At 37.2% G+C, this 26,461-nt stretch overlaps 1 protein-coding gene across 14 annotated transcripts in view; it reads left to right on the forward strand.

Moving 5' to 3' along the window:
- The window catches only part of GPHN (gephyrin), a 624,049-nt gene that overhangs the window by 496,705 nt on the left and 100,883 nt on the right, over positions 1–26,461 (forward strand). The gene's annotated exons all lie outside the window — the stretch shown is intronic.

The raw sequence follows: 26,461 nt of genomic DNA on the forward strand, positions 1-26,461 counted from the left end.
CTTCTGGCAAGTCATAGAGCCAAGGAGCACAAAATCGGAACTTTTAGAAGTCTGCTCCGCTGAGGGACGTCGCTCCAGTGGCTAAGCAGGGGGTAGAACCCTCATGGGACAGTGTGGTCTCAGGACCCTTGGGGTCACAGAAAGACTGGGGGTGCCTGACTGCAGCAGAGCTCCCAGGTATTGGAGCGGGGAAGCCAGCTGCAGAGACAGAGCCGAGAAGACAGGCTGTCAGCTCGGGGTTGCCATAAACTGATCTGTGGCACAGTCGTGCCACTGCTCCTCCAGCAGGGACACAACAAGCGGCAGATCCGGGGAGACTCCCCTTCCTCCCCTGGGAGGAGCGGCGCAGGAGTGCCGCAGGGATCTGCTGGGTTTGGAGACTCCACACCGAGTCAGGTGCCAGAGATAGAAACGCTGGGTCACAGGCCGGGTGAGCGCGGAGTGTGGCCAGAGACCGGGAAGACGGGAGTGACTGACTGCTTTTCTCTGGGGGCGCACTGAGGAGCGGGGCCCTGAGTTCTTGGCTCCTCCGGGAGGGAGATGGAAGGCCGCCAGTTTCACTCTCAGCCTCCAAAGCTGTACTGAAAGCTTGCAGGGAACAAAAGATCCTGAGAGCAAACCTGAGCAGATTACTTAGCCCAGACTGGGGAAGGGCCGGGCAATTCCGCCTCCAGCAAAGACATTGGGGAACCATGGCAACAGGCCCCTCCCCCAGAAGATCAGCAAGAACAGCCAGCCAAGACCCAAGTTTACCCATCAGTGAGAACTGCAAAACTCCAGTGCTAGGGGAATAATGCACATACAATCCATGGCTTTTTTTACCATGATTCTTTAGGCTTTCAAAGTTAATTTTTTTTTAACTGCCTTTTTTTTTTTTTGAATTTTTCTTTTTCCCTTTTTCAACAAACATCCTATCAATCCCTTTTTTAAAATTTTTCATTTTTAGAGTCATATTCTATCCCTTCATAGTAGTTACCCTTATTTTTGGCATATATATATAAGTTGTTCTCTCTTTAAAATTTTGAGATAGTTTCTTCTAACAGATCAAAATATACCCTAAATCTCTAGTGTATGGTTTTCTTTTACTCTCCTGCCTGATCACATTCTCTCCCTTTTTTTTTCTTTTTTTTTTTAATCCTTTCTTTTTTCAAACAACTTCTTAATCAATTCCTTTTATAAAATTTTTTATAATTTTCATCTTTACAATCATATTCCATCCCTTCATCATATCAACCCTTATTTTTGTACATATATAAGTTTTTCTTTCTTTAAAATTTTGGGAGGCACTTCCTTCTAACTCACCAAAATACACCCAAAATCTAGTGTGTGGCACTGATCTATGCACCAGTCTGATCATATTTGATCATATTCTGGTTTTTATGTTTTGTTCTGTTTTTGTTTGTTTTTATCTTTCTTTTTTTTTTCTTTTTCTTTTTTCCTTCTTTCCCTTTCTTTTCCCCAGGCTTCAGGTCTTTTCTGATTTGTTTAGAGTATATTTTCTGGGCACGTTGGTACCCTGTTAGCATTTTGTTCTCTCATTAATCTATTCTCCTCTGGACAAAATGACAAAATGGAAAAAAATCACCTCAACACAAAGAACAAGAGGTAGTACCGACTGCCAGGGACCTACTCAATATGGACATTAGTACAATCTCAGATCTAGAGTTCAGAATCATCACTTTAAAGATACTAGCTGAGTTTGAAAAAAGCATGGAAGTTATTAGAGAAACCCTTTCTGGAGAAATAAAAGAACTAAAATCTAACCAAGTCGAAATCAAAAAGGCTATTAATGAGGTGCAGTCAAAAATGGGGGCACTAACTGCTAGGATAAATGAGAATCAGTGATATAGAAGACCAAATGATGGAAAATAAAGAAGCTGAGAAAAAGAGAGATAAACTACTGGATCACGAGGGCAGAATTCAAGAGATAAGCGATACCATAAAGCGAAACAACATTAGAATAATTGGGATCCCAGAAGAAGAAGAAAGAGAGAGAGGGGCACAAGGTATATTGGAGCAAATTATAGCAGAGAACTTCCCTAATTTGGGGAAGGAAACAGGCATCAAAATCCAGGAAGCACAGAGAACCCCTCTCAAAATCAATAAAAATAGGTCAAACCCCAACATCTAATAGTAAAACTTACAAGTCTCAGAGACAAAGAGAAAATCCTGAAAGCAGCTCGGGAGAAGAGATATGTAACCTACAATGGTAGAAACATTAGATTGGCAACAGACCTATCCATAGAGACCTGGCAGGCCAGAAAGGACTGGCAGGATATATTCAGAGCACTAAATGAGAAAAATATGCAGCCAAGAATACTATATCCAGCTAGGCTGTCATTGAAAATACAAGGAGAGATAAAAAGCTTCCAGGAAAACAAAAACTAAAGGACTTTGCAAACACGAAACCAGCCCTACAAGAAATATTGAAAGGGGTGCTCTAAGTAAAGAGAGAGCCTAACAGCAACATAGACCAGAAAGGAACACAGACAATATACAGTAACAGTCACCTTACAGGCAATACAATGGCACTAAATTCATATCTTTCAATAGTTACCCTGACTGTAGATGGATTAAATGCCCCAATAAAAGAACAGGCTATCAGATTGGATTTAAAAAAAAAAAACCATCAATATGCTGTCTGCAAGAGACTGATTTTAGACCCAAAGACACCCCCAGATTGAAAGTGAGGGGGTGGAAAACCATTTACCATGCTAATGGACAATGGGTGGCAATCCTTATATCAGACGAATTAGATTTTAAACCAAAGACTGGAATAAGAGATGCAGAAGGACACTATATCCTACTTAAAGGGTCTATCCAACAAGAAGATCTAACAATTGTAAATATCTATGCCCCTAACGTGGGAACAGCCAATTATATAAGGCAATTAATAGCAAAAGCAAAGAAACACATTGACAACAATACAATAATAGTGGGGGAGTTTAACAGCCCCTTCACTGATATGGACAGATCATCTAAGCAAAAGATCAACAAGGAAATAAAGGCTTTAAATGACACACTGGACCAAATGGACTTCAAAGACATATTCAGAACATTCCAACCCAAAGCAACAGAATACACATTCTTCTCTAGTGCCCATGGAACATTCTCCAGAATAGATCACATCCTAGGTCATAAATCAGGTCTCAACCGGTACCAAAAGATTGGGATCATTCCTGCATACTTTCGGACCACAATGCTTTGAAACTAGATCTCAATCACAAGAGGAAAGTTGGAAAGGACTCAAATACATGGAGGCTAAAGAGCATCCTATTAAAGAATGAATGGGTCAACCAGGAAATTAAAGAAGAATTTAAAAAATTCATGGAAACCAATGAAAATGAAAACACAACTGTTCAAAATCTTTGGGATACAGCAAAGGCAGTCCTAGGAGGAAAGTATATAGCAATACAAGCCTTTCTCAAGAAACAAGAAAGATCTCAAGTACACAACCTAACCCTACACCTAAAGGAGCTGGAGAAAGAACAGCAAATAAAGCCTAAACCCAGCAGGAGAAGAGAAATCATAAAGATCAGAGCAGAAATCAATGAAATAGAAACCAAAAGAACAGTAGAACAGATCAACAAAACTAGGAGCTGGTTCTTTGAAAGAATTAAAAGATTGATAAACCCCTGGCCAGACTTATCAAAAAGAAAATAGAAAGGACCCAAATCAACAAAATCATGAATGAAAGAGGAGAGATCACAACCAACACCAAAGAAACACAAACAATTATAAGAACATATTATGAGCAACTCTATGCCAGCAAATTAGATAACCTGGAAGAAATGGATGCATTCTTAGAGATGTATCGACTACCAAAACTGAACCAAGAAGAAATAGAAAACCTGAACAGACCTATAACCACTAAGGAAACTGAAGCAGTCATCAAAAATCTCCCAACAAACAAAAGCCCAGGGCCAGATGGCTTCCCAGGGGAATTCTTCCAAACATTTCAAGAAGAATTAATACCTATTCTTCTGAAACTGTTCCAAAAAAATAGAAATGGAAGGGAAACTTCCAAACTCGTTTTATGAGGCCACCATTACCTTGATCCCCAAACCAGACAAAGACCCCATCAAAAAGGATAATTACAGACCAATATCCTTGATGAACACGGATGCAAAAATTCTCACCAAAATACTAGCCAATAGGATCCAACAGTACATTAAAAGGATTATTCACCACGACCAAGTGGGATTTATTCCTGGGCTGCAAGTTTGGTTCAACATCCGCAAATCAATCAATGTGATACAATACATTAACAAAAGAAAGAACAAGAATCATATGATCCTCTCAACAGATGCAGAAAAAGCGTTTGACAAAGTACAGCATCCTTTCTTGATCAAAACTCTTCAGAGTATAGGGATAGAGGGTACATACCTCAATATCATAAAAGCTATCTATGAAAAACCTACAGCAAATATAATTCTCAATGGGGAAAAACCGAGAGCTTTCCCCCTAAGGTCAGGAACACGGCAGGGATGTCCACTATCACCACTGCTATTCAACACAGTATTAGAAGTCCTAGCCACAGCAATCAGACAGCAAAAAGAAATAAAAGGCATCCAAATCGGCAAAGAAGAAGTCAAACTCTCACTGTTTGCAGATGTTATGATACTTTATGTGGAAAACCCAAAAGACTCCACCCCAAAACTGCTAGAACTCATACAGGAATTCAGTAAAGTGGCAGGATATAAAATCAATGCACAGAAATCAGTGGCATTCCTATACACCAACAACAAGACAGAATAAAGAGAAATTAAGGAGTCGATCCCATTTACAATTGCACCCAAGACCATAAGATACCTAGGAATAAATCTAACCAAAGAGGCAAAGGATCTGTACCCAGAAAACTATAAAATACTCATGAAAGAAATTGAGGAAGACACAAAGAAATGGAAAAATGTTCTAAGCTCATGGATTGGAAGAACAAATATTGTGAAAATGTCAATGCTACCTAGCGCAATCTATATGTATATTCAATGCAATCCCCATCAAAATACCATCCACTTTTTTCAAAGAAATGGAACAAATAATCCTAAAATTTTTATGGAACCAGAATAGCCAGAGGAATGTTGAAAAAGAAAGACCCCGAATAGCCAGAGGAATGTTGAAAAAGAAAAACAAAGCTGGCAGCATCACAATTCCAGACTTCCAGCTCTATTACAAAGCTGTCATCATCAAGACAGTATGGTACTGGCACAAAAACAGACACATAGATCAATGGAACAGTAGAGAGCCGAGAAATGGACCCCCACTCTATGGTCAACTAATCTTTGACAAAACAGGAAAGAATGTCCAATGGAAAAAAAACAGTCTCTTCCACAAATGGTGTTGGGAAAATTGGACAGCCACATGAGGAAGAATGAAACTGGACCATTTCCTTACACCACACACAAAAATAGACTCCAAATTGTTGAAAGACCTAAATGTGAGGCAGGAGTCCATCAAAATCCTTGAGGAGAACACAGGCAGCAACCTCTTCGACCTCAGCCACAGCAACTTCTTCCTAGAAACATCGCCAAAGGCAAGGGAAGCAAGGGGGAAAATGAACTATTGGGACTTCATCAAGATAAAAAGGTTTGCACAGCAAAAGAAACAGTCAACAAAACCAAAAGACAACCAACAGAATGGGAGAAGATATTTGCAAATGACATATCAGATAAAGGGCTAGTATCCAAAATCCATAAAGAACTTATCAAACTCAAACCCAAAGAACAAATAATCCAATCAAGAAATGGGCAGAAGACATGAAGAGACATTTTTCCAAAGAAGACATCCAAATGGCCAACAGACACATGAAAAAGTGCTCCACATTGTTCGGCATCAGGGACTATGAAAGTCCCAGATGGCATCTCCTTCCAATAGAAGGCTGTTTAGTCTACACTGAAAACCTCTTGCTTAGTGCAACCACCTTCCTTAATTATCTTAGCTAGATCTTCTGGATAACTTGCTGCAGCTTCTACATCAGCACTTGCTGCTTCACCTTGCACTTTGATGTGATGGAGATGGCTTCTTTCCTTAAGTCTCATGACCCAGCCTCTGCTAGCTTCAGACTTTTCTTCTGCAGCTTCCTCACCTGTCTCAGCCTTCACAGAATTGAAGAGAGTTAGGGTCTTGCTCTGGATTAGGCTTTGGCTTAAAGGAATGTTGTGGCTGATTTGATCTTCTATCCAGAACCTTCATAGGTCATTTTTATTTCTACTAGATGCACCTCTAAATATTGAATTTCATCCTTCAGTCATTGAGTAGAAAAAGTATGGGGAGTGGGGAAGGAGAAACTAAAAGGCCTTCACAGTTCTCTGAAATCCTAAATATTTTACCTGTGCAAATTCTGACACCTACAATTAGAGAAGCCCATAGAGGAGAGCCCACATTTCCTGAGAAATGTCCAGAACCATTGAATCTATGAAGCAGTTTGGAACTGTAACATCTCTAAAAAATTTTTTATGTCTGAGAAGAATCAACAGTAATTCCAGAAAATGAAGGATAAACATGTACAGAAATGCTGAAAGTGATTGCTGTCAAGGTCAGAGACATGGGGTAACTCTATGAAGGAATATTAGAGTATAATACATGAAATACTTAGAATATTACAGAAAGGGTAATTCGGAGATCAAGTAGTCTCTCTTACTTTAAAGATGAGGAAGTTGAAAACTAAAGAAGTGTAATAATGTTCTTAAAGTTGGACATATGGTTATGACTGGAACCTAGGATAACCTAGGATTCTTGACTCCTAGTCTGCTGTTCATTCCACAACAGTCTGCTACATTTCAAATCAGCATGAAAGTTATTCTTCTAAAAACAAGTGCCTAGATGTACATGTATATGTATTATTTGTTTGTTTTAATCTGTTTGGACTGCAGATGAATTTTCTATTGTCTCTGGTCTATTCTTTAGCATATTTATATTTTCAGCTCCTATCTGCAAGCAAGACCTTTAAGGAGCAAGTGTTCCACTGATTATAAATAAACTTCCATTCGTTTCTTGGGAGAGGCATACCTGGAGTAACAATAGATGAAAGTATTTGTCAGACTACCATATACGATTCATCCTCTTTGCTTATAAAATTCATGACATGAATAAATTACAACTTCACATTTGGTACAGCACCAGCTACTTACTGTAAGGCAGATTAAAATATTCTGGCACCACTCCCTATAATTCCCAATCTCTTTCAGTTAACACTGGAAAAACTTGAGCTTTCAATAGAAAGAATTCTGCTTTCTTAGGACCATTTTTTTAGATTACAAGGACTAGGCTTTCTTATTTAAGATAACATGACCAAAGATTTCAGCATCTCTGACTTGGGTTCTTTGTTTTTCCACAAAGGGCTTAAACTTTAAGCTTTCCCATTAGAACTAGTTTCAGACAGTAAAGTATCTCTTTTAGATTACTGACCATAGCAGAAGGACTTCTCCCTGTGTCTTACTTAGTAGTTAGATAACTGCCTATTTTCAGGGAGTAATCTAAAGCAGAAATTCACTGCCTTCTAAAAGAAATGCAGAAGCTCCTGATTCCAAGCCATAGAAGATTCCCTCCGAAGTCATTCACAAGTCATGCTAGGAATTCATTAACTCCTCCTGACAGTTCAGAGGCTGTCAGAAAATAAAGAAAAAGGAAGGTACACTGGCAGGAGCTTATCAGACATATTCTTTGCCTTGCTTTACTTTTTAAGTAGCTAAGAGACCTTAGACAAGCTACATAACCTTCTGAGTATCATTTCCCTCATACATTAAAAATAGAAATAATGTCTACCCAGTAAGGTCATTATGAAGTACTATTAAAAGAAACAGTAGGGCGCCTGGGTGGCTCAGTTGGTTAAGCGACTGCCTTCGGCTCAGGTCATAATCCTGGAGTCGCTGGATCGAGTCCCGCATCGGGCTCCCTGCTCAGCAGGGAGTCTGCTTCTCCCTCTCCCGTTCCCCCCTCTTGTGCTCTTTCTCTCTCTCACTCTCTCTCTCAAATAAATAAATAAAATCTTTAAAAAAAAAAAAAAGAAAAGAAACAGTATATATAAATCAGTTTTTCACAAAGCTGTCATATTTGGAATTTATTAACTGATTCCCTTCCCTTCCTTCTCTATGTTGGGATTCTAAGATTGTGGCCTTAGGATAAGCACTTGTAAATTACAAAGTCAAAGCTAGAATTCCTTGGCTCAGGTGCATTTGTTGGTCCATGTTAACAATCTCTGGATCCCTATGCATTTTGTTGTAATCAGATTTACATTCCACCCACCCGGGTCATTCAGGCCTGTGCTCCCTATCTCATTAGAAAATTTACCTAAAATTCCAGGGACGCCTGGGTGGCTCAGTCGATTAGGCACCTGCCTTTGGCTCGGGTCATGATCCCAGGGTCCTGGGATCAAGTCCCACATCGGGCTCCTTGCTCAGCGGGGAGTCTGTTTCTCCCTCTGCCTGCCACTCCCTCCCTCTGCTTGTGCTCGTTTGCTCTCTCTCTCTCTCTCTCTCTGACAAATAAATAAAATCTTTTAAAATAAAAAAAAAGAAAATTTACCTTAAAAACAGTTTTCACTGTTTTTCTCCTTATCTCTGGTTGAGCTTTACAAAATTAAAGCAGAGAGTTGAGACAGTTATTCAAATATTTCAAGTGAAAGCATAAATTTTTATTATCCAAATTACGGCCTCCAGTTTCTACCTGCAGTCCAGTAAGGTCTTCATCCAGGATGATCCTCTTTACCTGCAGATATCTCCTGGGGATTGGTCTGTGCTGGAATTTGCTGTAGGTTTTTATGTCAGTGTGGCCATTTGAATTCATTCATAATTGCCTTCAGATGGTCTCATCTATTTAGTCCATAAATTTCATTACACCTCTAAAATGTGTACATCTCATTAAATTCTCCTATTTATGCTTCTGATTACATGATTCCCTTCATATTTCTCCCTGCATTCCTCAAATATAAACATCCCTATCTGTATATTTGTGATGTATCTTTATGTGCATGTACATGTGTGTATGTGTGTGTATAATCACAATGTCTAGAGAATTATGCTGTTTTTCATATCCAAAGATTATGATTATATTACCAGTCTATTCTCTGTATATGTGCTCTAGGTGCTTCCCCCCTCCCCAATACTGTGGATATACCACATGTGTGCTATTATCACAATACTTACAAAACCTCTTTGTGTGGGGGAGTTATTTTTATAATTATATAATTGAGTAAAATTAACTCACATAGGAATCAGACTTAGAACATTGGCCTAATTATCCCTATGTTGCAAGCAGGTAGACTAATCTTCCTATTTCATACTTCCTTTATGCACACCATCATATATTTCCATATATGTATCCTCTTTTCTTAAATAAAGCATATTATAAATATATCTCACTTTAAGCAATTTTGATAGAAAATAACTCATATTTTTTTTTTAAGATTTTATTTATTTATTTGAGAGAGAGAATGAGACAGATGACAGAGGGAGAGGGAGAAGCAGACTTGCTGCTGAGGAGAGAGCCTGATGCAGGGCTTGATCCCAAGACCCTTGGGATCATGACCTGAGCCGAAGGCAGACACTCAACGAACTGAGCCACCCAGGCACCCCGAAAATAACTCATATTTAATCAAAAAACCTTAGAAGGAATTTTAGTATGATTTTTAAAATTAATTTACACAACTTTTATTGAATATATCTGAGGCTAAAACAAGATTCAGACTTTAAATATGATTGATTCCTAGTTTTCCGGTTTTTTTTGGATACCTCATTATCTTTTCACATTTTAAATATACATGCTTTATTTGCATAATTTATTTAACAATCTTTTTTTTTTCAGTATCTATTTTGAAGTACCATAGTCTATATTAATACCATTAAGTTAGGATTCAGAATATAGGTAATGGAAAAATGTTTTAGTTAAAATGGAACAAAACCAGAAAATTTTTAAGAAGAAAGCATCAAAATATTTGATTCCTATGGTAATCAAAATCTGAAAGAAAGCTCTTGGGTTTTTAGAAGTGATAACTCATTTCTGTCTATTCTTAATTAATGTTATATTAGTAGAATTATGAAAATTCATGTAAATATACAAGATTTTCCAAACTATGGGGAAGAAAATTAGTACAAATGAAAAGAGACAAGACTTAAGTAGCAGGAAAAGATTTGCCATTACCAGCAAGAGAATTGTCAGGAATAAAAACTTGACAATAGCTTTTTTAGTTTGTTTGAATTTATTAATTTCTGCATTAGAGCATCCAGTGTGCAGAAGTTATCTTTTTTTAAATTTTTTTTATTAACATATAATGTATTATTTGTTTCAGTGGTACAGGTCTCTGATTCATCAGTCTTACACAATTCACAGCACTCACCGTAGTACATACCCTCCCCAATGTCCATCACCCAGCCACCCCATCCCTCCCACCCCCCTCCACTCCAGCAACCCTCAGTTTGTTTCCTGAGATTAAGAGTCTCTTACGGTTTGTCTCCCCCTCTGGTTTCGTCTTGTTTCATTTTTTCCTCCCTTCCCCTATGATCCTCTGTCTTGTTTCTCAAATTCTTCATATCAGTGAGATCATATGATACTTGTCTTTCTCTGATTGACTTATTTCACTTAGCATAATACATTCTAGTTCCATCCATGTCATTGCAAATGGCAAGATTTCTTTTTTTTTTTTTAACATATAATGTATTATTTGTTTCAGAGGTACAGGTCTGTGATTCATCAGTCTTACACAATTCACAGCACTCACCATAGTACATACCCTCCCCAATGTCCATCACCCAGCCGCCCCATCCCTCCCACCCCCCTCCACTCCAGCAACCCTCACTTTGTTTCCTGAGATTAAGATTCCTCATACCAGTGAGGTCATATGATACATGTCTTTCTCTGATTGACTTATTTCGCTCAGCATAACACTCTCCAGTTCCATCCACGTCGTTGCAAATGGCAAGATTTCATTCCTTTTGATGGCTGCATAATATTCCATTGAATATATATACCACATCTTCTTTATCCATTCATCTGTCGATGGACATCTTGGCTCTTTCCACAGTTTGGCTATTGTGGACATTGCTGCTATAAACATCAGGGTGCACGTACCCCTTCGGATCCCTACATTTGTATCTTTGGGGTAAATACCCAGTAGTGCAATTGCTGGATCGTATGGTAGCTCTATTTTCAACATTTTGAAGAACCTCCATACTGTTTTCCAGAGTGGTTGCACCAGCTTGCCTTCCCACCAACAGTGTAGGAGGATTCCCCTTTCTCCACATCCTCACCAACATCTGTTGTTTCCTGACTTATTAATTTTAGCCATTCTGATTGGTGTGAGGTGGTATCTCATTGAGGTTTTGATTTGGATTTCCCTGATGCCGAGTGATGTTGAGCACTTTTTCATGTGTCTGTTGGCCATTTGGATGTCTTCTTTGGAGAAGTGTCTCTTCATGTCTTCTGCCCATTTCTTGATTGCATTATTTGTTCTTTGGGTGTTGAGTTTGATAAGTTCTTTATGGATTTTGGATATATATATATGGAAGATATTAGCAAATGTCTTTTCCCATTCTGTCAGTTGTTTTTTGGTTTTTTTGACTGTTTCCTATGCTGTGCAAAAGCTTTTTATCTTGATGAAGTCCCAATAGTTCATTTTTCCCCTTGCTTCCCTTGCCTTTGGCGATGTTTCAGGGAAGAATTTGCTGCAGCTGAGGTCGAGGAGGTTGCTTCCTGTGTTCTCCTCAAGGATTTTGATGGACTCCTGCCGCACATTTAGGTCTTTCATCCATTTTGAGCCTATTTTTGTGTGTGGTGTAAAGAAATGGTCCAGTTTCATTCTTCCTCATGTGGCTGTCCAATTTTCCCAACACCATTTGTGGAAGAGACTGTCTTTTTTCCACTGGACATTCTTTCCTGCTTTGTCGAAGATTAGTTGACCATAGAGTTGAGGGTCCATTTCTCGGCTCTCTATTCTGTTCCATTGATCTATGTGTCTGTTTTTGTGCCAGTACCATACTGTCTTGAAGATGACAGCTTTGTAATAGCGCTGGAAGTCTGGAATTGTGATGCCACCAGCTTTGCTTTTCTTTTTCAATATTCCTCTGGCTATTTGGGGTCTTTTCTGGTTCCATAAAAATTTTAGGATTATTTGTTCCATTTCTTTGAAAAAAGTGGATGGTATTTTGATAGGGATTGCATTAAATGTATAGATTGCTCTAGGTAGCATTGACATTTTCACAATATTTGTTCTTCCAATCCATGAGCTTAGAACATTTTTCCATTTCTTTGTGTCTTCCTCAATTTCTTTCATGAGTATTTTATAGTTTTCTGGGTACAGATCCTTTGCCTCTTTGGTTAGATTTATTCCTAGGTATCTTATGGTCTTGGGTGCAATTGTAAATGGGATCGACTCCTTAATTTCTCTTTATTCTGTCTTGTTGTTGGTGTATAGGAATGCCACTGATTTCTGTGCATTGATTTTATATCCTGCCACTTTACTGAATTCCTGTATGAGTTCTAGCAGTTTTGGGGTGGAGTCTTTTGGGTTTTCCACATAAAGTATCATAACATCTGCAAACAGTGAGAGTTTGACTTCTTCTTTGCCGATTTGGATGCCTTTTATTTCTTTTTGCTGTCTGATTGCTGTGGCTAGGACTTCTAATACTGTGTTGAATAGCAGTGGTGATAGTGGACATCCCTGCCGTGTTCCTGACCTTAGGGGGAAAGCTCTCGGTTTTTCCCCATTGAGAATTATATTTGCTGTAGGTTTTTCATAGATAGCTTTTATGATATTGAGGTATGTACCCTCTATCCCTATACTCTGAAGAGTTTTGATCAAGAAAGGATGCTGTACTTTGTCAAACGCTTTTTCTGCATCTGTTGAGAGGATCATATGATTCTTGTTCTTTCTTTTGTTAATGTATTGTATCACATTGATTGATTTGCGGATGTTGAACCAAACTTGCAGCCCAGGAATAAATCCCACTTGGTCGTGGTGAATAATCCTTTTAATGTACTGTTGGATCCTATTGGCTAGTATTTTGGTGAGAATTTTTGCATCCGTGTTCATCAAGGATATTGGTCTGTAATTATCCTTTTTGATGGGGTCTTTGTCTGGTTTGGGAATCAAGGTAATGGTGGCCTCATAAAATGAGTTTGGAAGTTTTCCTTCCATTTCTATTCTTTGAAACAGATTCAGAAGAATAGGTATTAATTCTTCTTTAAATGTTTGGTAGAATTCCCCTGGGAAGCCATCTGGCCCTGGGCTTTTGTTTGTTGGGAGATTTTTGATGACTGCTTCAATTTCCTTAGTGGTTATAGGTCTGTTCAGGTTTTCTATTTCTTCCTGGTTCAGTTTTGGTAGTTGATCCATCTCTAGGAATGCATCATTTCTTCCAGGTTATCTAATTTGCTGGTATACAGTTGCTCATAATATGTTCCTAAAATTGTTTGTATTTCTTTGGTGTTGGTTGTGATCTCTCCTCTTTCATTCATGTTTTTATTTTTTTGGGTCCTTTCTCTTTTCTTTTTCATAAGTCTAGCCAGGAGTTTATCAAGAACCAGCTCCTAGTTTTGTTGATCTGTCAACACTGTTCTTTTGATTTCTATTTCATTGATTTCTGCTCTGATCTCTATTATTTCTCTTTTCCTGCTGGGTTTAGGCTTTCTTTGCTGTTCTCTCTCCAGCTCCATTAGGTGTAGGGTTAGGTTGTGTATTTGAGACCTTTCTTGTTTCTTGAGAAAGGCTTGTATTGCTATATGCTTTCCTCTTAGGACCACCTTTGCTGCATTCCCAAGGATTTTGAACAGTTATGTGTTTATTTTCATTTGTTTCCGTGAATTTTTTTAATTCTTAATTTCCTGGTTGACCCATTCATTCTTTAATAGGATGCTCTTTAGCCTCCATGTATTTGAGTCCTTTCCAACTTTCCTCTTGTGATTGAGTTCTAGTTTCAAAGCATTGTGGTCCAAAAATATGCAGGGAATGATCTCAATCTTTGGGTACCAGTTGAGACCTAATTTATGCCCCAGAATGGGATCGATTCTGGAGAATGTTCCATGGGCACTAGAGAAGAATATGTATTCTGTTGCTTTGGGTTGGAATGTTCTGAATATGTCTGTGAAGTCCTTTAGTCCAGTGTTTGATTTAAAGCCTTTATTTCTTTGTTGATCTTTTGCTTAGATGATCTGTCCATTTCAGTGAGGGGGCTGTTAAACTCCCCCACTATTATTGTATTGTTGTCGATGTGTTTCTTTGCTTTTGTTATTAATTGGCTTATATAATTGGCTGCTCCCATGTTAGAGGCATAGATATTTACAATTGTTAGATCTTCTTGTTGGATAGACACTTTAAGTAGGATATAGTGTCCTTCTTCATCTCTTATTACAGTGTTTGGTTTAAAATCTAATTTGTCTGATATAAGGATTGCCACCCCAGCTTTCTTTTGGTGTCCATTAGCATGGTAAATGTTTTTCTACCCCTTCACTTTCAATCCGGGGGTGTCTTTGGGTTAAAATGAGTCTCTCGCAGACAGCATATCGATGGACCTTTTTTTTTATCCAATCTGATACCCTGTGTCTTTGGATTGGGACATTTAGCCCATTTACATTCAGAGTAAGTATTGAAAGGTATGAATTTAGTGCCATTGTATTGCCTGTAAGGTGACTGTTACTGCATATTGTCTCTGTTCCTTTCAAGTCTATTACTTTCAGGCTCTGTTTTTGCTTAGAGGACCCCTTTCAATATTTCTTGTAGGGCTGGTTTAGTGTTCACAAATTCTTTTAGATTTTGTTTGTCCTGGAAGCTTTTTATCTCTCCTTCTATTTTCAGTGACAGCCTAGCTGGATATAGTATTCTTGGCTGCATATTTTTCTCATTTAGTGCTCTGAATATATCATGCCAGTCCTTTCTGGCCTGCCAGGTCTCTGTGGATAGGTTGCTGCCAATCTAATGTTTCTACCATTGTAGGTTACTGACCTCTTGTCCCAAGCTGCTTTCAGGATTTTCTCTTTGTCTCTGAGACTTGTGAGTTTTACTATTAGATGTCAGGGTGTTGACCTATTTTTATTGATTTGGGGGAGAGTTCTCGGTGCCTCCTGGATTTTGATGCCTGTTTCGTTCCCCAAATTAGGGAAGTTCTCTGCTATAATTTGCTCCAATATACTTTCTGCCCCTGTCTCTCTTTTTTCTTCTTCTGGGATCCCCATTATTCTAATGTTTCGCTTTATGGTATCGTTTATCTCTTGAATTCTCCCCTCCTCATCCAGTAGTTGTTTCTCTCTCTCTTTCTCAGCTTCTGTATTCTCCATCATTTGGTCTTCTATATCACTAATTCTCTCTTCTGCCTCATTTATCCTAGCAGTTAGAGCCTCCATTTTTTATTGCACCTCATTAATAGCCTTTTTTATTTCGACTTGGTTAGATTTTAGTTCTTTTATTTCTCCAGAAAAGGATTCTCTAGTCTATACTTTTTTTAAGCCCAGCTACTATCTTTATAATCGTCATTCTGAACTCTAGTTCTGACATCTTACTAATGTTTGTATTGATTAGGTCCCTGGCAGCGGTACTGCCTCTTGTCCTTTTTTTTTTGAGGTGAGTTTTTCCATCTTGTCATTTTGTCCAGAGGGAAATAGATGAATGAAAGAACAAAATGCTAAAAAAAATGCTAAAGGGGTAACAGTGACTCCAGAAAAACATACACTAAACAAATCAAAAGAGACCCGAAACCGGGGAGAAAAGAAAGGGAAAATATATATATATATATGATCAGGCTGGTGAATATAACAGAGCCACACACTAGATTTGGGGTACTACTTTGGTCTACTAGAAGAAATTGCCTCCCAAAATTTTAAAGAAAGAAAACATATATATACAAAAATAAGGGTAAATACGATGAAGGGATGGAATATGATTGTAAAGATGAAAAATTTTAAAAGATTTTTTAAAAGGAATTGATAAGAAGTTGGTTGAGAAAAGAATGAAAAAAATTTTTTAAAAAAGAGAATTTGATCAGCAGGAGACTAGGACATCATACACTAGATTTAGGGTATATTTTGGTCTGTTAGAAGAAACTGTTAGAAGAAATTTTGTTAGAAGAAAATTTTAAAGAAAGAAAAATTTACATATATACAAAAAATAAGGTTAAATACAATTAAGAGATAGACTATGACTTTAAAAATGAAAAATTAAAAAAAGATTTTAAAAAAGGAATTGATAAGATGTTAGTTGAAAAAGGAAAGAAGAAAAATTCAACTAAAAAAATAGAAAAAGAAAAAAATAAAGAAAATTTTAAAAATTAACTTTGAAAGACTAAAGCATCATGGGAAAAAAAAACATGAATTCTGTGTGCTGTATTCCCCTGGCGCTGGGGTTTTGCTGTTCTCATTGATCCATAAACTTGGTCTTCGCTGGATGTTCTTGCTGATCTTCTGGGGGAGGGGCCTGTTGTAGTGGTTTTCAAATGTCTTTGCCCCAGGCGGAATTGCACCGCCCTTGCCAGGGGTCAGGCTAAGGAATCTGCTTGGGTTTGCTCAGTAGCTTTTGTTCCCTGAAAGCTTTCTGTACAGCTTTAGAAGACGAGAATGAAAATGGTAGCCTCCCAATCTCTGGCCCTGGAGGAGCCAAGAGCTGGGGTGCCACTCATCAGTGCGCCCTTGAAGAAAAGCAGTCATTCACTCCTGTCTCTCTGGTCTCCGGCCACACTCTGAGCTCACCCGACCTGTGACCAAGCATTTCTATCTCTGGCACACGATCCCATTTGGAGTCTCCAAACCCAGCAGATTACCTCGGTGCACTCCCATGCTGCTCCTCCTGGGGGAGGAAGGGGAGTCTTCCCAGATCTGCCACATGTTGGGTCCCTGCTGGAAGAGCAGTGGCCCGACTGTGCCACAGATTACAGTTTATGGCAACCCTGAGCTGAGAGCCCACTCCTTGGCTCCATCTTTGCAGCCAGCTTCCCCACTCTGATACCTGGGAGCTCTGCCACACTCAGTCACCCCCAGTCTTTCTGTGACCCCGAGGGTCCTGAGACCACACTGTCCCAGCAAGGGTTCCACACACAAACACACACACACACACACACACACATGCTTAGCCACTGGAGTGATGTCCCTCAGCGGAGCAGACTTCTTAAAGTTCCAATTTTGTGCTCTGCTGTTGTATCACTTGCCGGTAGGCAGCTAACAGAGGCTCCCTCCCCACCGCGGTCTATCTTCCCAAATATCACCTCAGATTCACTTCTCACGTCCTACCTTCTAGAAAGTGGTCACTTTTCTGTTCATAGAATTGCTGCTATCTTTTCTTCAATCTCCTGTTGAGTTTGTATGTGTTCTGAATAATTTGATAACTATCTAGCTGAATTCCTGGGACCAGATGAAACTTAAATCTCCTAGTCCTCCGCCATCTTGATCCTCCCACCAGAAGTTACCTTTTTGACTGTTTTGTCAAGTAAAGACTTTTCTCCTGGCAGGCTGTTAGCTTACCCCAAGCAGCATGGGCTATGCGCCAGGGAAAACCAAATAGTCTTTCATTTAATTGTGAGAAAAAGCATAGGAAGAAAGTCAAAGACACAAGGATTCTCTTGTAATCAACAATGCTTTTTGTAATGTATCTGAATGTGTGTAAGAAAGAAATAGAGTTGCAATTTTAAAACTTTAATTCAGTTTTTCTGAAAACATAATTTATTTAAATGGTTAAGAATCTTGTATTTCTGTGTCTAGAAACTCCTTTCCTACAGAATCCTGATATTCTTGGTTAACTTGCCAGAAGAAAAAAAGTTATCTAGTCATCTATTAACATTTTGTTTATCATTTGGAAACAACATTGAGTGATTAATTCAGTGATACTATTGCATCCTTGAAACTATAATGCCTTACTAATTTCCTTACTTTGATTTTAGCCATATGGAAATAAGCCACCAGTAATTTTTCAAGTCAATATAACAGTTGGTACTTTTGTTATTTATTTATTCTTGTATTACATGTAGGAGCTTGATTTTACATGTTTTACATGATTTTACATGATTTTACATTTACATCATTAGTTTTTGAGGTAGTGTTCAATGATTCATTAGTTGTATATAACAAATTGAGGGTTGCAGAAGGGAGGGGGATTGGGGGATGGGGTAACTGGATGATGGGCATTAAGGAGGAGCTTGATTTTAGCATGTATTTTTTTTCTTCTTGCATATTACCTTTTCCCTTTCTTTTAATAACCATTGTAATATACTAATATAAAACCAATGTTTTATAAAATACTTCTTGCATATTACCTTTTCCCTTTCTTTTAATAACCATTGTAATATACTAATATAAAACCAATGTTGAAAAGTTAAGAATTATTTTTAGGATACTAGAATATGTAGTTCAAAACTATGGAAATTAGATTTAAAAAACTTTTTTTTCCTGTGGCGCTTTTGACATTTTATAGGATAGTGATTAAGAAATTACCAATAAAGAAAAGTTTAAATTGTTCAAACTATAGAAAGAACATTTTGTTTACTTGTACCAAATCCTGACCCCTTGGACTTAAATGTTACCCACTTATCAGTGATACCCTATTTATTTGACCTGGGAGTGGCAAAGTGTCCATCATTAAGTACTAAAAGAAGTGAGCACTTAATCTCAATTGAAATATTTTCTATGACCTTAGGAACATTTTAGATATTTTTTTAAAAATACTTCCCCTAGGGGCGCCTGGGTGGCTCAGTTGGTTAAGCGACTGCCTTCAGCTCAGGTCATGATCCTGGAGTCCCGTGATCGAGTCCCGCATCGGGCTCCCTGCTCGGCCGGGGGGTCTGCTTCTCCCTCTGACCCTCTTCCCTCTTGTGCTCTCATTCTCTCAAGTAAATAAATAAAATCTTTAAAAAAAAAAAATACTTCCCCTAAAAAATTTTTCATTTTAGTCAAGTTAAATACTTTCTAGAGTGATACTGTTATTATTTTTAAAGCTTAATATATTACACATAGAAATGAATATATGTAACACAGATGCAGGTTATGGTAATCAATAATAAAATAGACATCATGGAACCACAACACAACTTAAGAATTAGTTTATTACCAATTGCATTGCATCTTTTTGTATTGCTAAATCATGACAGTCATTTCTGGTAATCATAACACATCCATTTATTCCAAATTCTATAACTTTGCACAAAGCTTATTTGTATTTTATGACATAAGAACCATAATGTAATGCTTGCCCTTACTCATGACACTTGCAGGTAATGAGCATCCCTAGATGGAAAAATACAAATACACAACATAATGCCACTTCGAACAAGCTATCTATTTTAAAAGTGTAGGGATTTTTATTGTACTATTCCATAACCATGACTTCTGGAGTAACTAGAGAGTAATTAATATACTTGTTTTCATCAAAGGGATATTCACCTCTCAATCATTCACTCTTTTTCAGTTTATACATCTGAAACTTTCATATAAATGAAGACTGTAATGCATAAATGAGAACTATAATGTTGCCTAGTCTTTCAAATATACAATGAAGATGTGGAGAATAAATTGTATTAGGATAGGCTTGAGGACATCCACCATGTTAAACATTTAGTGTCTGTTAAATAATCATGAAGTTTTCTTTAAATATGCTATGCTTCATTTTAAGGGGTTTTTTGTTTTAATGCAGTGACAACCCAAATCTGCATATGTTTCATTCATCTTTCCTCTTAATCCCTGGCCCTAGCTAATATTGTTCCTACCAATACTTATTTGGCCTGAGTAAGTATATGTATCAAGCCTGCCTTCTCAACTGTTTTGGTGAATACAATGGATAGCTGTTAAGTCAAAGTAGTCTTCAGTAGTCTCTCACATAGATTGGAAGAGATGATAGTTTTTAAATGTTACAGTATCAATGCTGTCACAATGAACTTAAGTAAACTTTTGAGGAATTTATAATCAACAGCAAACTGACTAATATCCATGTTTTATATGAGGAAGCCTTAGATAGTATCTTTTCTTTTCAGCCCTCTGCTATCTACCACATTCTTCTACACTCCTGATTCATAAAACTGATAGTATCTTGGTTACCCAAAGTGAAGATGAGGAATCAATTTCTTGGATCACTGAACTTCCCTTGACTTCTTCCAAAGCCTTCTTAGAGCTAACAACACAGGGAACTTTACAACTGTGAAATCATTTTGATAAGTGACTTTTCCCTCTTATATCTAAAAGCCACTTGGGTATCCTAACATCTGACTTTAGACACAAGACAAAAGTATTATCTGTGCCAGAATAAATGCCCAACCAAACAAATTAAATATTTTACTTTTACCATTTAGAGACTACATTTGGATTCAATGCTTACAAATTGTACTCAACTTAATAAATAGCTCTCTGTTTTGATTTCCTTCTATATATGTCCATTGTCAACCATTTGAATCTATAAAGACTTTCTGAAGATATTTTTTAGGCCAGTCATCCCAGTATAAAAAAGCTAGCACTCCAAAGAGTAGAGAATTTAATAACTATCATCATGTGGGAATCTGACTTGTATATGAATATCTTGTTGACAACATAAAAAGTCTATCACCTTTTAACGAAGCACTCTGCCACTGTCTTCTTGCAGCCTAAGTGAGCATACTACACAAAACAGTATAAATCATCAACCAGTCTTTTCCATTCCTTTCTTCTTATCAACCTCTTGAGATTACTTAATTGTATATATGGACAAGGGTCCCCGGTGATATACAGCCCTAGGTTTAATATTTTTGATCCCTATAGAATCTAGAAATATGCATTTATTATCATCTTCATCAAATTTAATACATCCTTTATTATACAGAACTTAGAGAATACTGTGTGTGGGATAGGATAGAAGAGAATGGACATGACCTCCTCAGATTCTGAAAGCAGGACCATAGCTTCTTGGTACACCGCCTAACTTTCTACAACTGAAATATGCTCACTGGAGACTGTGAAGAGCTATGAACTCCCACCACCAAATATTCCTAGAAAGCATATTAACTATATATTGGGGAAACTGTCTTTTGCTTATTATAAATGGGGCTCTCACTGGATTAGAAAGACTGGGAAAAGGGAATTTTGCTCATGTTTCCCTGAAATTGTATCTTTTAGTAAGACCTTTAGCTCCCACAGCTTCAGCTTTCTGTACCAAATTATATACTTAAAACAGTTTTATGGGGCTCCTGGGTGGCTCAGTCGTTAAGCATCTGCCTTCAGCTCAGGTCACGATCCCAGGGTCCTGGGATCGAGCCCCGCATCAGGCTCCCTGTTAGCAGGAAGCCTGCTTCTCCCACTCCCATTCCCCCTGCTTGTGTTCCCTCTCTCGCTGTGTCTCTCTCTGTCAAATAAATAAATAAAATCTTTTAAAAAAAAACAGTTATAATATCTAGTTGAGAAGTTACTGCTACCTGGTTCCATTCAAGTTGAATGCTGAGCCTCTCTTTCTAAAAATCTCATGCCCAAAGTTTATTCAACACCAGTACTTGGGCTCCACCTATGGGCAAAGAGAAGGGATGGTTTAACATGTAGGTACGTGTATGCAAGAATGTCCCATGTGATTTGCACCACTACTGTGTACTCTTTAAGTTACAAGATAGATCATCTGGGCAGACATTGAATCAAGGCTAATATTAACTGCTTGAAAGAGCTATCCATTGACTGTTTAGTCCTGAACCCTACTGAGAGATATGGATATACTTGCTTGTGTAGCTGAGAGGTATATCTGGCATATATTCCTTCTGTTCTCTAGTATCTTCTGCCAACTGGTAGCCCGGACCATTTTTCAATCAATTGCATATTTTTCTCCCAGTCCTTTCCCTGCCCTAGGCTTTTGGACCAAAACTTGAGGTAATGATTGTTTTTTCTTTGAAGAAACTTAATCTCTGCTGTTAACCTGATACCACATCCAAAATCAGAACTAATCCAGTAGGGAACAAATTTACCTTAAAGACAGCAACCCCTGTATTTAGCATGAGTCCAAAAAAAAAAAAAAAAAAAACTGGCTAATTCTATATATTATTAAATTTATATTAATAACTTTAGTTAAATGTGAAGCAGTTCTTTCTTTCCAGATGAAATGTTTTATTTTTCTTTCCATGATATTTGAAGGTCTATAAAAACCAGATGGCACATTGTGTGCTACAAATAATGACTGTTCTTTGTTCTTCTAAATATAGTATGTTGAAATGAGATATTCTTATTTTTAATCTATTATCTTTGCCCTTTATTGAGATATAACTCATATGCTATATAATTCACCCACTTAAAATATATAGTTCAAGGGTTTTAGTAAATTCACAGATACGTACAACCATCACCACAGTCAATTTTAGAACATTTTCATCACCTCAAAAGAAACCCCATCCTCACTAGATGTCATTCTCTCCTATCCTCTCCAATCACCCCCATCCAGCCCTAAGTAACTACCAATGTACTTTCTACTATAGATTTACCTACTCTGAACATTTCATATAATGGGATCATATATGTGGTCTTTTGTGACTGGATTCTTTACTTAGCATAATATTTTCAAGATCCATCCATGTTATAGCATGTATCAGTACCTCATTCCTTTTTTATTGCAGTAAAAACCACATTAACATAAAATTTACCATCTTAACCATTATTAATTGTATATTCTATGGCATTAAGTACATTCACACTGCTGTGAAACAGATCTCCATAACTTTTTCATACTGGATACGTGAAACTCTACACCCATTAAACAACTCCCCTTTCCACCCTCATCCCAGCCCCTAGTAACCACCATTCTACCTTCTGTTGCTAAGAATTTGACTACTTTAGATACCTCATGTAAGTAGAATTATGCAGTATTTGTCTTTTTGTGTCTGGTTTATTTTACTTAGTAGCATAATGTCTTCAAGGTCCATCCATATTGTATCATGTGACAGTATATAAATATATACACCACATTTTGTTTATCCATTCATCCATTGATGAACATTTGGGCTGCTTCCGCCACTTGACTATTATGAATAGTGCTACAATGAACATGGGTGTGAAAATATCTCTTTGAAATGCTGCTTTCAATTCTTTTGGATACAAACCCAGAAGTAGAATTGATGGACCATATGGTATTTCTATTTTTAATTTTTTGAGAAACTTCTTATGATTTTCCGTGGTGGTTGCACTATTTTACAATCCTACCAAGAGTGTACAAGTGTTCCAACTTCTCCATATTCTCCTCAACACTTGTTATTTTCTGTTTTTTGTTTTTTGTTTTTTTTTGTAATTGCCATCCTAATGAATATGAGGTGATATCTCATTGTGGTTTTGATTTGCATTTCTCTAATGATTAATGATGTTGGTTCTCATATGTTGTTGACTATTTGTGTATCATTTTTGGAGAAACATCTGTTCAAAATTTTTGCCCATTTTTAATTGAGTTATTTGATCTTTTTGTTATTGAGTTATAAGAGTTCTTTATATATTCAGGACATTAACTGTTTATCAGATATATGATTTGCAGCTATATTCTCCCATTCCATAGATTGCCTTTTTACTCTGTTGATTTTGTCCTTTAATGCACAGAAGTTTTTTTCCCTATATAATCTTTTTTTTTTTTAGATTTTTTATTTAACTCCAGTGTAATTAACATAGAGTGTTGTATTAGTTTCAAGTGTATAGCATAGTGATTCACTCAATGCTCATCATGATAAGTGTACTCTTTAATCCCCCATCACTTTTTCACCCATCCCTCCACCCACCTCCCCTCTGGTAATCTGCAGTTTGTTCTCTATAGTTAAGAGTCTGTTTCTTGGTATGTGTCTCTCTCTGTGTTTGTTTTGTTTCTTAAATTCCACATATGAGTGAAATCATATGGTATTTGTCTTTTTCTGACTGACTTATTTCGCTTTGCCATTATGCTCTCTAGCTCCATCCATGTTGTTGAAAATGGCAAGATTTCATTCTTTTTATGGCTGAATGATATTCCATTGTGTATATACACACCACATCTTCTTTATCCATTCATCTGTCAGTAGACATAGGCTGCTTGCATAATTTGGCTATTTAAATAATGCTGCAATAAACATAGGGGTGCATGTATCCCTTTGAATTAGTGTTTTTATATTTTGGGGGTAAATGCCCAGTAGTGATGCACAAAAGTTTTTAAATTTGATGTAGCCCCATTTGTCTATGTTTGCTTTAGTTGCCTGTGCCTTCGGTGTCATACTCAAGAAGTCATTACCAAAACTGAGAAACAGACTCTTAACTATAGAGAACAAACTAGATGGCTACCAGAAGGGAGGTGGGTAGGGGGATGGGTTAAATAGGTGAAGGGGTTTAAGAAGTGCACTTGTTGCAATGAGCGTTGGTGATGTATGGAAGTATTGAATCACTATATTGTACACCTGAAACTAATGTTACACTGTATGTTAACTAACTGGAATTGAAATAAAAACTTTTAAAAAACTGAGGCCCACTTACAAAATGGGGAGAAATGTTTCATTATAAAATCAGAAATGTTTGGGAGAAATGTTTCATTATAAAATCAGAAAAAATAAAGAAAACATTTTATCTATTCATCACCGCTATAAAAAAAAATCATTACCAAATCTAACGTCATAAAGTTTTCCTGTATCTTTTCTTCTAAGAATGTTACAGTTTTAGGTTTTATGTTTAGTTCTTTAATCCATTTTGAGTTAGTTTTTATATATGGTGTAAAGTAAGGGTCCAACTTCATTCTTTTGCATGTGGATATCCAGTTTTCCCAACACCAACACCATTTGTGAAAAAACTGTCCTTTCCCCATTGAAGATCATTTGACCATATACACAAAAGTTTATTTCTGAACTTTCTATTCTGTTCCATTTGTATTAGTTAGGGTTCTCCAAAGAAACAGAACCAATAGGAATATATACATGATGAGATTTATTGTGAGGAATTGGCTCCCATGATTATGGATACTGTTCAGTCTCATGATATGCCATCTGTAAGCTGAAGACCCAGGCAAACCAGTTATTTTGTACCTGGAAGTATATACTTCTTAATATCCTTGTGCTATCTTTTATTATTAACTATTACTATTAATGAGCTATTCAAAATCCTAGCAAAGTCATTCTCTTAGGATCTAAGCTAGGGTAGAGTTTACATTTTCATGAACCACCCCAGGCCAGATTAGTTCCAGGCAAGGAGCCACCCCAGGAGGTTTATTGTGATCCTGGGCAAATACCATCAGGAACTATCTTGTAGCTTCATTTGGCAGTTAATTTTGTATAAGTGAATCCAAACTAGACTCTGGTTTCACCACTTCCCTGGACTTACGAAATAAAGGTCCATAGCTCCAGGGTAGCTCCAGAATAGCTCCAGAATAGCTACAACCTTCTAGGAATATCTGAAGCTAGAATCTGCTAAGAAGTTCTCCCTTCCAATTCAGCTGTCACCTCCCTAAAAGGAAAGAGTATCACTGTCACTGGATCAGAGTACAAAACTAAAAATCTCTCGATACTTACTTCTAGGTCCTGGGATCTGGAAATCAGAGGCCTTGGGTGGCAAGAAGGACAAAGCCAAAAACAAAAAACTAAACAAACAGACAAAAAGACTCCCATCTAGTTCTGGAAACAATTATATGAACATCTTATGTAAATCAAGTCCTGTATTATAGTCTTTGGAGACAAGCTTGATTTTTTTTCCTTCCCCTCTTCTTCCTTCTCCATCTCCTATTTGTTATTATTTTGCCTCTTTGAAATAATAATAATAAAGACAGATTCTGACTAGAAGATTTAAGGAATTGGTCATGACTCTTGAAACTTTATTCTTTTCGGCACTAGTTCAAATTCCTAAGCTCTAGCTGAAAATGATTTTTATCCAGAGTAGTTTGAATAGTCATTTCACAAGACAGGTTACTGGCCCTCTGCTTATTTGTAATCACAAATTTTTTTAGGTTAATAAAGCCAAAATCAAAGGCTAAAATTCCTAAGAAAAAAAAAACTTCCTTTATATAAAAATGACATTTGATCATTATAAAAAACTTGGGGGGTGCCTGGGTGGCTCAGTCGGTTAAGCGGCTACCTTCAGCTCCAGTCATGATCCCAGGGTTCTGGGATCAAGCCCCGCATCAGGCTCCCTGCTCAGCGGGGAGCCTGTTTCTCCCTCCCTCTGCCTGCTGCTCTGCCTACTTGTGCTCTCTCTCTCTGTCAAATAAATAAATAAAATATTAAAAAAAAAAACTTGGAAAATTTCAGAAAAGTATAGCAAAGGGAAATCATTACATAATTCTAATATACTAAAATAACAAATGCTTTATATTTTCATGTATGCCCTTCTCATCTTTTTCTGTTGACATGTACACATCTATCTTAACATAGTAAAGATTATACACTACATGTGCAATTCCGTATGTTTTTTAAATATGTGTCATAAGAATTTTCCTGGTCAATGAATATTCTTCATAAATATTACTTTAACCTGCATAATATTTTATCATAAGGATAGATCATTGTCTACTTAAATTTCTATATTATTGATCTTTTTATTTTACTTTTCTCACTAATGTAAACAACTAAAA

This window comes from Mirounga angustirostris, unplaced genomic scaffold (genome assembly GCF_029215605.1).
Source record: "Mirounga angustirostris isolate CCGP_5_RB_7025 unplaced genomic scaffold, mMirAng1.0.hap1 SCAF_9, whole genome shotgun sequence".
In the NCBI taxonomy this organism is placed as follows: domain Eukaryota; kingdom Metazoa; phylum Chordata; class Mammalia; order Carnivora; family Phocidae; genus Mirounga; species Mirounga angustirostris.